The sequence below is a fragment of the Hibiscus syriacus genome, unplaced genomic scaffold, assembly GCF_006381635.1.
Source record: "Hibiscus syriacus cultivar Baekdansim isolate YM2019G1 unplaced genomic scaffold, ASM638163v2 tig00117034_pilon, whole genome shotgun sequence".
NCBI lineage: Eukaryota > Viridiplantae > Streptophyta > Magnoliopsida > Malvales > Malvaceae > Hibiscus > Hibiscus syriacus.
Window position 1 is genome coordinate 3,728,394 of NW_024063533.1, and position 15,592 is coordinate 3,743,985.

Consider the following 15,592-nt stretch of genomic DNA (forward strand, 5'->3'; position numbering starts at 1 on the left):
TTTGCCGTTGGCTGAATTTGCTTACAATAACAGTTATTAGACCAGCATTCGTATGGCACCCTATGAAGCGCTCTATGGGCGTAAATGTCGCACTCCGATCTGTTGGACTGAGTTGCGTGATAGGAAAACGTTGGGACCTGAGTTAGTGCGAGAGACGGAGGACACAGTCAGATTAATCCGTGACCGTCTGAAAGAGGCATTTGATAGGCAGAAATCTTATGCAGATCAAAGAAGGAAAGATATACAGTTTGAAGTGGGAGATCGGGTCTTTTTGAAAGTTTCACCCTGGAAGAAAGTATTGAGATTCGGGCGTAAGGGTAAATTGATTCCAAGATTTATTGGACCATTTCGTATCTTGAAGAGGGTAGGACCTGTTGCATATCAGCTTGAGTTGCCTTCTGAGCTAAGTCGTATTCATGATGTCTTTCATATATCAATGTTGAGGAGATACTGTCCAGATCCAGGTCACATTATTCAGGTTGAAGAATTAGAGCTGAGACCTGATTTGTCATATGAAGAGGAGCTCATTCAGATCTTAGAGAGAGATGAACGAGTTCTTCGGAATAGACGAATTCCAATGGTCAAAGTTCAGTGGAGTAATCGAGGCCCCTCAGAAGCTACTTGGGAGACATTGGAGTCAATGGAGGCTCAGTTTCCTCAACTATTCTCGTAAGGTAAATTTCGAGGACGAAATTTCTTGTAGAGGGGGAGAATTGTAACAACCCGAATATTTACAAAATAATATTAATTGAAATTGGAGGTAAATTGTGAAAATGGGTGAAATTAAGTGACTAAATTAAAATTTATGGAAACTTGTATGCCATTTTTGAAGTAAAGGAAATTCAGGGACCAAGCCCTGAATTTCCCCTAAAACTGTCGGTAGGCTTGATGATTTAAGCGTGATTTCTGATTTACAATCAGAAATCACAAATGCTATTTCTTTAATTTTCTTCCTCTCACACCTCCATTTTCAAGTCCGATCCAAACGCCGTCCGAATTCCGATCGTTGTTTTGAAACCACCGTTGTGTTCATCATTGAGCGAGGAACAAACCCTTCAAATTAATTGAAGCGAAATGCGGCCAAACGTCAAGAATTTCCAGTCAAAGTAGCGACGGTTTTGTTAGCTCTATCGTCGAGGAAATCTTAAATTCACCGCTGATCGTTGCTCCGTTTACGACACCTCCCGCACCATCGTGTTCCTTGTGCCGTTCCGAGTTCACCGGTGTCAACCTTGTCCGCCGTAGACGACGGCGCGTGAGGAGGTGGTGCAGTCAAAGATTCGACCGATTTGAAATCGAGCTCTCCGCCGTTCAAAAATTTGAATCGATCGTTGTAAGTATCTCGAAATCGCTCAAAATAATTTTTAAAAAAATTTTCGAGATTTTTAGGGCCCCGGAGGACGCCTCACGCGCCACACGCGCCGCCGTAGGGCGAGTGGGTGCTGGAAACCGGTTCTAACCGGTTTGACCGGTTTCAATCGGTCTGAACCGGTTTGACCGATCTGAACCGGTTTGACCGGTCTGACCCGACCCGACCGTTGACCGTTGACTTTCTTTGACCAAAACTTAAAATGGCTTTGACCGAGCATTAAACGACCGTTAATCTTTTCTGAGTATACCTATCCTGATAGTTTTCGACGTGCCAAATCCGTTTCCGTGGTCCGTTTTGTCAAATTCGAATCCGAATGTCTCCAAATCTACGGTCAAAGTAGTTGACTTTGACTTTGACCAAGAATTTGAATTTTCGAAAAGTCATACTTTATGTTTTTTGACGCCCTGATTCCGATTCCGCAATCTGTTTGGCCAAATTCAGACTCGAAATACCTCAAATTGATAGTCAAACCCGAAAAATGCTTATATACTTAAGAAGTTTAGCTTTGAACAATTAAATAGGATTTGAGACTGATAAATATTATTGTTTGAAGGTACAAAAGACTCTCCGGATCGTTCGACAGCTCGACCCAGCTCTTCTAGATCAGTTAAACCACGTGTGCCAGTATTCACCCGTTCGAAAACTGTAGCAGAGCGTGGTGAAACCAGCAATCAGTAGATTTGTTATTTGAATCTATTGTCGAGGTGTGTTCCCTACTTATTATTGAACTGTTTTATTGGTTTTAATATGTGGTACACCGAATTCATTGGTTATTGTTTTATTGATGCACCAATTTAATGTGACAATTTATGGAATATGGCTGCTATCTAATTTTTGTTTTGAAATGGTATATGATTACCATGTTTTTGGATTTATGGAATTTATGTCACGGTGCAATTGAATTTTGGAATTGAATTACGATGGAATAGCTCTGATCAAGCTAACTGGGCCTAATGTGACTCTTGAGGGCCCCAAGATGTTTCATTAGGTCGGCTTTCCTTTGCTGTGTGCTTAGGGTAAGCTATATGGACTTATTGACTTGGGTTTAAGGATACAAGCTTCAAAGCCTATCCTTAAGTCGGCTTTCTTTTTTGCTATGTGCATAAAGTAAGCTATATGGAAAATAATTTTGGGAACTACTGATGGTGTACCGGAAAAGGGTTTAAACTATGATTTTCAAAAAGTTAAACTCTTTTACGAATTTGTGAGATTACTGGACTATGATTTGTACCTATTGTGATTTTATGGAAATGTTGGGACACACTGAGCCTAGCTCACCTTTTGAAAATGTTTTCCCCTTTCAGATACTGTTGGTTAGATACCTTGGTTCGAGCACTTGGAGGATCAACATATCTCTTGAAGTAAATCAGATTGTAATGTTTTTATCTGGCAAGTTGACTTTATTTTGGTGACATGAACCTTATTTTAAAATATCGGATTTTATAATGATAACTCTTTTGCTAATACTGCTCGGTTTATTGTGATATTGAATTTGAAGACATGTTTTAAATTAAATTATTATTTATTGGTACTATATTTACGAGTTGGATTTTGGTAGTATAATTTGTTTATAATTTCATGTTATTTATAATGTGATTTTATATTGATGGAATAACGGTTTCGAAAAATGTCTTTAATAATCATAATGTGATCCACTAGACTTAGTCGAAACGCATAGGCCGGGTCTAGGGGGTTACATAAATCCTATCATTCAGCAGGTTCTCTTCAGCAGTATAGACATAATTGCAAAGTTGATTCTAGGTTCGGTCTTCATGCAGAGCAAAAGCTACCGCTTTTGGTAAATTTTTAAGTGCCAGATTTCTTGTGCTCTGCCTCGATGATATAGGGTACTGCATGCATCTAACTAATTGGTCCCGAAATGTGAACGTGTATCATTACAACTTTCCTTATATAAAATTAAGAACATTTCTTCAACAACTGAATACAACTATTATACGTAATGTTCAATCATGCACTCCTTAAGTTGGAGGGCTCTAAACCTTAAACTCTCAAAGGAAGCTTACCTTACCAATTTGTTGAATTATTTTTCGATATAACAAATTTAAAGGCAAAATGTTTTTGGACTTGAATTGAATTTATTCAAAGTTTTAAAAAGGTTTAAAAAATAATTCAAAGTCCATTAAATTCGGATTTGAGAAAAAATGCTAAAGGGTGTCAAAGTGTATCCATGCACTCCTATAGTGCATCCATGCACTCCTGCAGTGCATCCATGCACCCCTGCAGTGCATCCATACACTCCTGCAATGCATCTATGAACCTGCCACTAGTGCATCGATGCACCATGCAGTACATCCATGCACTCCATTTTGAATGCACTTAGTGCATTGATGCACCCTGCTGTGCATCCATGCACAAAGGCTGCAACGGCTAGTTTATTTGAATTTAATGAAGGGGTATCGATGCACCATGATAGTGCACCGATGCACCATGTTATGGGCAGCCTTTTTGAGTAGAAAAATCATCCCCAAACGGCTCCAAAACATCCCCAATGGTTATATACAACATCAAACACATTCCAACCTATAAATACAAGCTAATGACACTTGAAGAAGAAAGAGAACAACTATCCAAGCAATCAAACACAAGAGAAGAGTTTTTCATTCTTATTTCATCTTTCTCTTATAAATATTTTGTTCTTGTGAGCTTAATTCTTGTAAACACCTACCTTAGAGAGGTTTTCTTGTTTACATTTCTTATCCTTTTGTAAAGGGGAAATGCTCTAGTTTAGCCCGGAAAAACTAGGGAGTTATAAGGTTATCTCTTTGTCCTCAAAAGAAAGAACAAATTAGTGAATTTGTTGGAAAATCCTTGGTGAGGAGCTAAGTTAGTGGACATAGACTTTGGTTGAGAAAGTCGAACCACTATAAATCGCTGTACAATTCTCTATCTTTCAATCTCCTTACTCCCTAAACACAAAACTGTTCCGACCCCTCTTTGCAAACCGTTCCGGTTGTCGATTCGAGCTTCAAAAAATCCCAACAATTGGCATCAGAGCCTAACTCGTTAAGAAGGTTTAACCACCTTGAGATGATCCTCGAAGAAGCTCTACCAATTCCCAACACAACCGAGAAGATGACTTCCACCTCCGGCTCGTTCCATATGGAAGACTCCCTACCAACGGATATGCCTCCATACTTCAATTGAGTCAACTATCATCATTGGAAGAAATCAATGAATGTATTCATCTAATCCAATAATCTTGATGCATGGGAGATTATCGAGAATGGCTTCTCTTCTCCAAAGAAGAAGGAGAAGAAGTAGAGTGACAAAGAATGGAAGAAAGCTCAACTTAATGCCAAGGTCATACACATGGTGTTGTGTGCATTTGGTCCTGAAATCTAGAAAGGAGTTTCTTCATGTTCAAGTGCCAAGGAGCTTTGGAATAAGCTCGAGGAAATCCATGGAAACAAGAAAGAAGAACCAACAAATGTGGTGTCTTTAATGGCTCATGAAGAGCCCGAGGTATCTTCTAACTCAAATGAATTTAATTCATATTCTTTTGATGAGTTACAAGATGCTTATAATAAGTTGTATTTGGGATTTGAGACCATGAATTCCAAATATAAGAAAATGATTTCAAAATATAAACAAGAAAACAATTTTCTTTTGAAAGCAAAAATGGATTTTGAAAACCAAAATGAAATTTTGAAAAAAAGGATTTAAAGCTTTCAAAAATGAAAATTGAAAGTTTTGAAAAAGGAAATTTTGATTTAAAAGTTAAGCTTGAATGCTTAACAAAAGAAAAAGAAATCATTTTAAATAATTTATCTAATTCAATAATGACAATATGCTCACATTGTCGTTATTATGGTCATAAGGAACATACTTGTCCTTTGAAGAAAGGAAAACATTTTAAAATTAGACAAGTATGGGTTCCGAAAGGAACAAGAGGCATTGAAACTAACGTTCAAGGATCCAAAGCAATTTGGATACCAAAATCTACTTAAATGTCTCTTGTAGGTGTGTGGGAGCAATGGTGATGAAAGTGATGATATTCAAGATGCTCTAGCCACACGTGAAAAAGGAATGTGTAACCTCTAAGCTTAATTCTTTTAATTTTGGTTATTTGGTTGCTCATTTATTTTTAAGAATGCATGAGTTTTGGATTTAAATGATTATTTTTTGTTTTAATCTCATTTATGTTAAAAACAATTGGTATGATGAACATTTTAATGATTTAATGATTTTACATAATTCTTAGTTCATCATAATGAAATTTTGGTCAAAATGGGTTTTAATGCAAATGATATATCTCTAACAATTGATATCAATTTTTCAAAAAATTTGATTTTACAAATTTTAAATTTTTTACCTAAATTTAAATGTTTATGCATGTGATTTAAATGAAAATGATATCTCTTTAACAATTGATATCAAATTTTTTAAATGCATAACATTTTTGAAAAACTTTATGCATATGCACTTAATGTCAAGTTCTTAAAGCTACTAACATGTTTGTTATTCTTTGTTGAAATTCAATTTTGTTTAAGTGTCAAGTTCTTAAAGCTAAATTTTGTTTGGAATGCATTTATTGAGGGAGAGCTTTGATTTTTCAAATTATTTTTAAAATGTCAAATTTAGTACTTACTCTCCAAAGTTATTTTGAACTTCAAATATTGAATTATTTTTTATATAACAAAAAGGGGGGAGAAGTTTGGTTTAAAAAAATTCAATTTCTTAATGGAAAAGGGGGAGCTTAACATTTTCATATTTTTCAAACAATTGATATCATTTTGTTAACAATTGTTATCCTTTTCATTAAAAATTTTATTAAGGGGGAATTTTGCCAAAAATAATTTTTCAAATGTTTTGTTATATAAAAAAGGGGGAGATTGTTGAATTATGTTTCGATATAACAAATTTAAAGGAAAAATGTTTTTGGACTTGAATTGAATTTTTTCAAAGTTTTAAAAAGGTTTCAAAAATAATTCAAAGTCCATTAAATTCGGATTTGAGCAAAAATGCTAAAGGGTGTCAAAGTGTATCCATGCACCCCTGCAGTGCATCCATGCACTCCTTCAGTGCATCCATGCATCTGCCACTAGTTCATCGATGCACCTTGCAGTGCATCCATGCACTCCATTTCGAATGCACTTAGTGTATCGATGCACCCTGTTGTGCATCCATGCACGAAGGCTGCAACGGCTAGTAACGACTAGTTTATTTGAATTTAATGAAGGGATATCGATGCACCATGTTATGGGCAGCCTTTTTGAGTAGAACAATCATCCCCAAACGGCTCCAAAACATCCCCAACGGCTATATACAACATCAAACACATTCCAAGCTATAAATACAAGCTAAGGACACTTGAAGAAGAAAGAGAACAACTATCCAAGCAATCAAACACAAGAGAAGAGTTTTTCATTCTTATTTCATCTTTCTCTTGTAAATATTTTGTTCTTGTGAGCTTAATTGTTGTAAACACCTACCTTATAGAGGTTTTCTTGTTTACATTTCTTATCCTTTTGTAAAAGGGATATCTCTTTGTCCTCAAAAGAAAGAACAAATTAGTGAATTTGTTGGAAAATCCTTGGTGAGGAGCTAAGGTAGTGGACGTAGACTTTGGTTGAGAAAGTCGAACCACTATAAATCGCTATGCAATTCTCTATCTTTCAATCTCCTTACTCCCTAAACACAAAACCGTTCCGACCCCTCTTTGCAAACCGTTCCGGTTGTCGATTCGAGCTTCCAAAAATCCCAACACAATTCATAGCTTACCATTTGGACCCTGCAAGGGGTTTTATTGGCTATGCAGCCAACATGATTATGAGCTTCCTTTATCCTTTCGCATTCAGTCAGACTGTAGAGATTTGAATCAATTAAAAGTTATTAAATACTTTAATCCAATTACCATTTCAAGAACAATTACATGAATACATTGATAGTTACAGGTCGCTTTCGATTTTCTTCAATATTGATACGCCGGGGCTCCATTTGAAGGTCATCATCTTCGCGAACAAAGATTGAACTTTCAACCTATAACCATTCAAAAACAGAAAACTTTAAAACCTAACCTCTCTTTTCGAAGATTAACATTCTAAAAAATTTGAATATCACATGTAGAGAAAAAAGTGTCCAATCTGGAAATCAATCAAAAACTAATTTGAATATCATAATATCAATAAATTTTCATGAAGAACTGATCATAACTGTTATAAACGATGGTATTTGTCGGAGTGGAAGAGTTCTCTTTTGACTTTAGGGTTTGTCAATTTAGGGTTTATAAATCATTACATATAAATATTAAAGGAAAAAAAACACGGGTAATTTAAAAAAGTATCGACACAACTTTAAACAGTGTCGATACATTATGTAGTCATATTTTCTAATTAACCGGTATATTTCTACAGGTTACATTGGAAATTTACCTATTACATTATATTTATCGGTTTCGATGTTTATGGGATCGATACTTTATTCATATACCCCGTTGGGCATTCTTTCTGGTCAAAACGTATCGTCACAAATTTAAAAAGTGTCTATACATTATGTAGACCTATTTTCTAATTAACCGATATATTTCTACCGGTTACATTGTAAAGTTTCCTATTACATTATAATTATCGGTTTCGATGTTTTTGGGATCGATACAATTTTAAATGTATCAACACTTTATGCGTGCACTCTTTAGGCATTCATTCTGGACAAAACGTATCGACACAAATTCCACAAGTGTCGATACATAATGTAGACCTATTTTCTAATTAACCGGTATATTTCTACCGGTTACATTGTAAAGTTACCTATTACATTATAATTATCGATTTCGATGTTTTTGAGATCGATACAATTTTAAATGTATCGACACTTTATGCGTGCACTCTTTTAGGCATTCATTCTGGACAAAAAGTATCGACACAAATTTCACAAGTGTTGATACATGATGTAGACCTATTTTCTAATTAACCGATATATTTCTACCGGTTACATTATAAAGTTACCTATTACATTATAATTATCGGTTTCGATGTTTTTGGGATCGATACAATTTGAAATGTATCGACACTTTATGCGTGCACTCTTTTAGGCATTCATTCTGGACAAAAAGTATCGACACAAATTCCACAAGTTTCGATACATGATGTAGACCTATTCTCTAATTAACCGGTATATTTCTACCGGTTACATTGGTACCTATTACATTATATTTATTGGTTTCGATGTTTTTGGGATCGATACGTTTTATAAATGTATCGACACTTTATTCGTGCACCTCGTTGGGCATTCATTCTGGTCAAAATGTATCGACGCAAATTTAAAAAGTGTCGATACATTATGTAGACCTATTTTCTAATTAACCGGTACATTTCTACCGGTTACATTGAAAATTGACCTATTACATTATAATTATCTTATTCGATGTTTTTGGGATCGATACTTTTTATAAATGTATCGACACTTATTCGTGCACTTCGGTTGGTCATTCATTATGGACAAAAAGTATCGACACAATTTAAAAAGTGTAGATATATTATGTAGACCTATTTTCTAATTAACCGATACATATCTACCAGTTACATTGTAAATTTACTTATTACATTATAATTATCTTATTCGATGTTTTTGGGATCGATACTTTTAATAAATGTATCAACACTTTATTCTTGCACATCGGTTGGGCATTCATTCTAGAGATTACTGAAAATGATTCTTTAATAATTTATTTCGATACATTTGCACGCAGATATAAAATACATTAATAACTAGTATTGATATTTCAACAATCCTCAAATGTCTCGGTATACAGAGAAGCAAATATGGATATAAAAGCTTGATCTATCAACCAACAACGATTCGGGGATCAAATGTCGTTATATATTCCGAGCAATCAACCTAAATGAAACGCGAGAGAAATCCTGACCATCATAATTTTGAGTATCAAACAGGAAGACTGGAAAGGCGAATAATGCCTTCTGAATACTATCCATTTCATCCAACTCACGAAGATAGAATAATTGTAAACCAAAACCGTCTGAGAGAAACATACCTGATGTAGAAGTAGCTGCATATTTAAAATCTCGAAGGCGATCCATTTGGTTCTCAAACATTTAAAGCATCGGAAGCATTTCAGACTTATGATTTGGGTGCTACACGGGTAATGCAACAAAATGCATCAAAAAATTCTCGAGAATTAAACGCTAGATCTTTTAATAATAATGTTAAATAATGGAAGATACACACGTAAAGCATAAATGCCAGTACAATTAACAATGTAAACAGATAAAAGTTCTCTGGTATAGTGAAAATAGTCGTAAATGACAAGTTCAGACGCTAGTCATGTACGCCTCTTATCATTGCACCAGTAGAATTTTACCATTTACATTGTTAATTTAGCAAAGTATCGATAGTTTATACACGTGTACCCTTCAATTATTTTTTTTATTATTATAAGTTGTAGCCCTCAATTATCGGGATTTTTAGTTGCCATTTGTTGCATTTCCCGTATACCACCTACATTGTAAATTTACCTATTACTTTAAAGTTATTGAATTTTGTAGTTATTGTATATACCTAAATATGAAATGACCTTTCAGTCCCACACATGATGACAATTATGTTAGTGACATTTGGAATAATGCAGACAACGATATCTATATATCGTAATTATCAGCATGACTCATACTGTGTATAAGAAACATGTACAACAACCTATTGCTAACTTTTCTCATCTCATACATAATTACATTCACATACAAAATTATAAATCGTATACAAAATTATAAATCTTATACAAAATTAACCATACATTTACATCATCGCTTCCTTTTGTTATTCTTGTGTTTCATGGCAGCTTTTGTCATCTCCTCTCTTAGTTTATTTTGATTGTGGCTTACGAGATCATTTAATATTCGTATACGATCCCAATCTCCAACAACCTATATTCAAATTGTCAGTACGTTAAGTATTGTAAACCATAGCGTTCAATCTACGACTTTTAACAATTTAACCACAAACTAATTTTTAATTCCACTTACAAAATCACCAGTTGCCCCTGTAGAACCGATCGAATCCATCCGCATCATCATATAAATGCCGCAATCATATCTGTTACAAAATTTGAATACCACACATGTCAATTATGAAACTTGCATAAATTAAGCTTTCTATTTATGATAACATCTCATACCCATTCAATTGATCATTCATCTTATGCTCCACAAATTTGAAATTTTTCAAGGGGACCTTTCCTAGAGAGCCACATGCTTCTACCCAATTGCATTTCTTATTATAATTATCTAATATTTTCGTCTGTATTAAAAAATATGAAGTTATGATCCAAACAAATTATGCATTATAATTTTCATAATTTCCTTTCATACATACCAATCTCTTAGCATCATTCACTCTCTGTTTAGCAGCTTCAGACGTAAACAGACTATCATATACCGTTGCAACACGTTCTACCATATCCAACACCAACAGATACCAATTTGAATTATGGTAGTTTATTGTGATCATGATCTGTAATAAATTTCACACCCAATTTGAAAAAATTCAACATTATATATCCGAAAACATCATTTACAATTCGTATGGTGTCTTACCTCTCACAGTCGGTGAATTTCACATAGTTATCCAATATGAGACCCCAAAAGCTCGTAATACCCTCAACAGTTACTTTGTTGTTGGTCTCCAACGCCTGTTGCTGCAATTACGCGACAATTATTATTAATTTACCTTCTATAACACTACTTTTCAACATTTATTAATTTAACTCACCGCTAAGTGGTATAGAAGGTAGCCAATCCTCTGGAGTGACTTTTTCGCATCGTTGCATACTGTCCAGGAGAGCAAATCAACAACCTAACAAAATTAATTACACAATCAGAACATATTCAATAGGTTTTAACATTTTGTACTTTCTACTTACCACACTGCCAACCCATTCTGTAGGCTTCAACGTTGCAACGTCGGATACACTAGCGTATTGATTTCCCATTGAGATTACAGAAAGACTGTATGAATCATTAGGATTAATATCTTGTCATGAAATATTTAAATATCACTCACAAAGCAATATATTTCACTTACTCCCATTCTAACCCACTATTCCATAAATAATCACACATTGCAGCTTCGAGCTCATCAATTCCGCTTGGAATATCAGCTTTTTCAACCTACAATTTTGCATACAAATTTTTGGCACAACAACATGATAGATATCAAATTAAGTTTTCTTTTATTCAACTTACCTTCTGCTTATTCTTCTGGGGTACAGGACATTCTGAATCCAAATCTGCATCTATAACACTCTCCGGTGTATAGATCACATCGACATCATTTCTCCTCATTTCCTCCATATTTTCTTCTTTATATTCTTTCAGTTCATCATATTTTTGCTCTACATAGCTCTTCATCTCTTTTATTTCACCCTTCATTTTTCCAATTCATCCAAGTTTTTCTCAACCACCCCCTTCACCCCGTAAGTTCACTCCTCAATTCCATAACCTCCTTGGCAACTCCATCAATTTTTTCACCCGTCACCATCTTAAGTTCACCCCTCAACATCTCAACTTCTTTCACCACTTCACCCCTCAACACCTCAACTTCTTTCACCACTCCATCTATTTTTCCTTCCATTTTCCCCTTATGCCTCTAAAGTGTCTCTTCAAATCTTGATTGTCTTTGCAGAATATCAAAAAGGAATTTTTTATATCAGCCAATTCAGACATCAAAATGTCGAATTTACTCTGTTTTCCCTCACCGTCATCCCCCTACAACCACCTCTTCTTCCTTCTCCTCTGCCTCCACTGCCTCCTCTACCTCCTTGCCAATAACCTTCAAAATTAAATTACAATATTAAGACATTGATTATATTCTTAATATTATTTAATTACATTTATTACCCTTTCTTGCTTCCTCAATCTATCCAACTTCAATTTCGCCATCACTCTAACAACATCTTCCTTCCCCCATGCATGGATGCGTGCAACTCCGGTTATTTCATAAGCCGACACACACTCACAGCCCGACCAAAAATCGAACAGTGTAACCTGTATTTATAATAAAATTTATCATTTTATATAATAACTATACTATCATTTTATATAAAAAAACAAAAACGTTCTTCAACTCATTTACCTCTAAGATTGCTATGCACCCTTTAAGGTATCTCTGGCTGCCCTTTTTAAAGGTGATTATTGATTCAATCAATCTTGAATAGACATATTCAGCCCAATTGAATTCACCCTTCAAGCCTTCATCGCAAATGAGCTTCATATAATCCTTGTTCATTGACGTATCACCCGTTGGACAAATAAAGATCCCGACAAGGTACAATAGAACTCGGGCCTTCAGGTCATCCCCCCCCGTAAGATCCACTTTTGATTTCCTCTTCAAGTTTAGCATATGTCGCCTTCTGCTTTAAACCATATTTGGAGGCAAGTGTTTTCCAATTCTAACTCTTAGAGACTTCTACAACACTTTTGCCTTCATTTCCTACCCCCAAGACGGCTGCAGCACATGGGATCTCCAGAGAAAATGAATAATCACCATATTTAGCAATACATTGTTCGACATCAAATTGCTCCGTCAAGGATCGACACAATTCCCTCCGAATAGGTCGATCCCTTACTCCTACCAACGATCCAAACCCCATTTCTTCCAGCACATTCAACTGATCATTCTCCTTAAGGTGTTTAACTAATGAATTCACCCTTTTAATGATGCACCTTATCGACACTTCCTACATTTTTTAACAATATATAATGTTATTGTTCTTATATATTTTGTATCAACTTATTTACAAGTTTAATGAATACCTTCTTTTCATGTGCTTTCCTTCATTCTTTGTATTCTTCACTATCCATCTTTGACTGTGCGATGTAAGGTTCCTTCTCAGGATCACTCATCGAATTCCATTTCTCCAACACATCATTTCTCACCTAATATTAAGCATAAACATTTCTTAATCAATACATTAACGCTAAATAATACTCAATGCCAATTTCAATTTACATACCGAACCGATGTGTTTGCCAGCTTCCTTCATCCTTTGGTATTCGATCATACTGTCAACATCTAAAATTTGTAATCAATTTAAAGTTCTTAAATACTTTAATCCAATTACCATTTCAACAATAATAATAAAAAGACATTGATACTTACTAGAAGTACATATATCTACCCTTTGGTTGCTTTCGAATCTCGACCTCAATTTCAAAGTCATATTCGCCACCAACAATTCCAAGATCCTTTGACTTCATTTTCCTTCATATATCAGTTTACGCAAATCAAATCAAATACTGGTTACATACACTTTATTTAATATACAAATATCGATAACTACTCTTGTAGTAAAACGATTTCCTTCAAAAGAATTTGAATGGCCACTACAACAAGTGTCCGCACATTTATACAACGTACAATATCATTTTCTACCTATAATATTATAAACATGTATCCATATTTATTTTCTACCTATAATATTATATAATCGGTCATAGATCCTTCTTGGCTTCGATTCAAAATCCCCAAACCAAACCCAAAAAGCCTAATCCCTATTCCTTCAAACGAATAGGAACACTCAATACTCCAAGTATCGGCACATTTATACAACCTATAATGTCATTTCTACCTATAATATTTAATAAAAGTATCGATATTTATATTTTACCTAGAATATCACTTTCTACCTGTAATCGGTCTCAAATGCTTCTTTACTTAGAAAACCCCAAACAACACATAAAAACTCTATTTCAGATTACTGTAATAATAAAAAACTAGGGTTTCGACAACGTACTTTTCGATTCGCCTGCAGCAATAAACAAACAAACTTCGTTTTAGAAACACCTTCTGAAATGCAGCAACAATTACGCTTCGATTTCAAAAACTCGTTCGTTCTATCTATTTTTCAGAGGATATTTAGCTATGCCCTTTATATTTTCACCGGATATGTTATTTATATTTAATCGATACAACTACCCAAGTGTCGATACTTTTATGTCAAATGTCAATACTTTCGATAGGATAATTACCTATTTCTTTGAATGCATCGATAATTTATTACGCGTACTTATTAAAGTATCGACACTTTCAATATATCCGGTAACGCTTTACCGGTTTTGTCATTTCGAGACCGGTTTTGTCATATTTTTATATATTATATCGTTTCGGATCGATACATTTTTATAAAGTATCGACACTTTATAGGCGCTATTATTGCTTCTCTTTTAAATTCCCAAAGTGTCGATTCTTATATGAAAGTATCGACGCTTTCAATATATCCAGTAGCGTTTTACCGGTTTTGTTATTTTGAGACCGATTTTATCATATTTTTACCTGTTATTTTATTATGAATCGATACATTTTTATAAAGTATTAACACTTTATAGACGTTTAGCATCAAAATGAGGATAAGATGCACATTGAATAAATAAACTGATACAACACGTAATAGATATACACATAATTTAATTATTAATATAATAAATAAGTAATTCGAATAGTCGTATCTTTAAAATTGCGCAGATTAAACTTACCGACAAGCTGAGACTTCACCACAGTCGAAGACTGAGGTAATCAAACTCTATGGTCAAATAAAAGAAATCAGAGTTACTACTTTTGATTAATATAGATATTTGTACCTAATATACTTTTAAAAATAAAAATAATAATGATTGTAATTTTGTTAATGATAAAAATTATATTCATAGATTTGATATTAAAGACTAATAATTTTTATAATAAAATATTTAAAATAGTAACAATAACAATAATTATTTAAATAACAGTTGCACTTGTAATTCAAATAACAATAATAACTTTAATAATGGTTATAGTTATTTTTAAATAATAATAATAATCTTAATATTAACTTAACTAATAATAACACTATCAATATATTATCCAACTACTTGAGAAATTTATTGCCAACAGAACAATTAAATGCACCTTGGAATGATTCATTCATGCCAGTAAAAATACTTTAATACTTATTTTAAGTTTTACCTATAACATTTGTCAGAAAAAAAAGGTTTACCTATAACAAAATTTATTGAGTAAACTTAATGATAAAAAATCTTATCCTTTTAAAGGTTCTCATATTTAAACAATTATATTTATAAGATGTGTATATGTTGTTAATAATTAAAAAAGGGTAACCAAAAAATTAATTAAAGAAAATTATGAACATATATCATGTTATAACCGTGTCATATTATTAAAATCTTTACAAATAACATATGAATATTATTA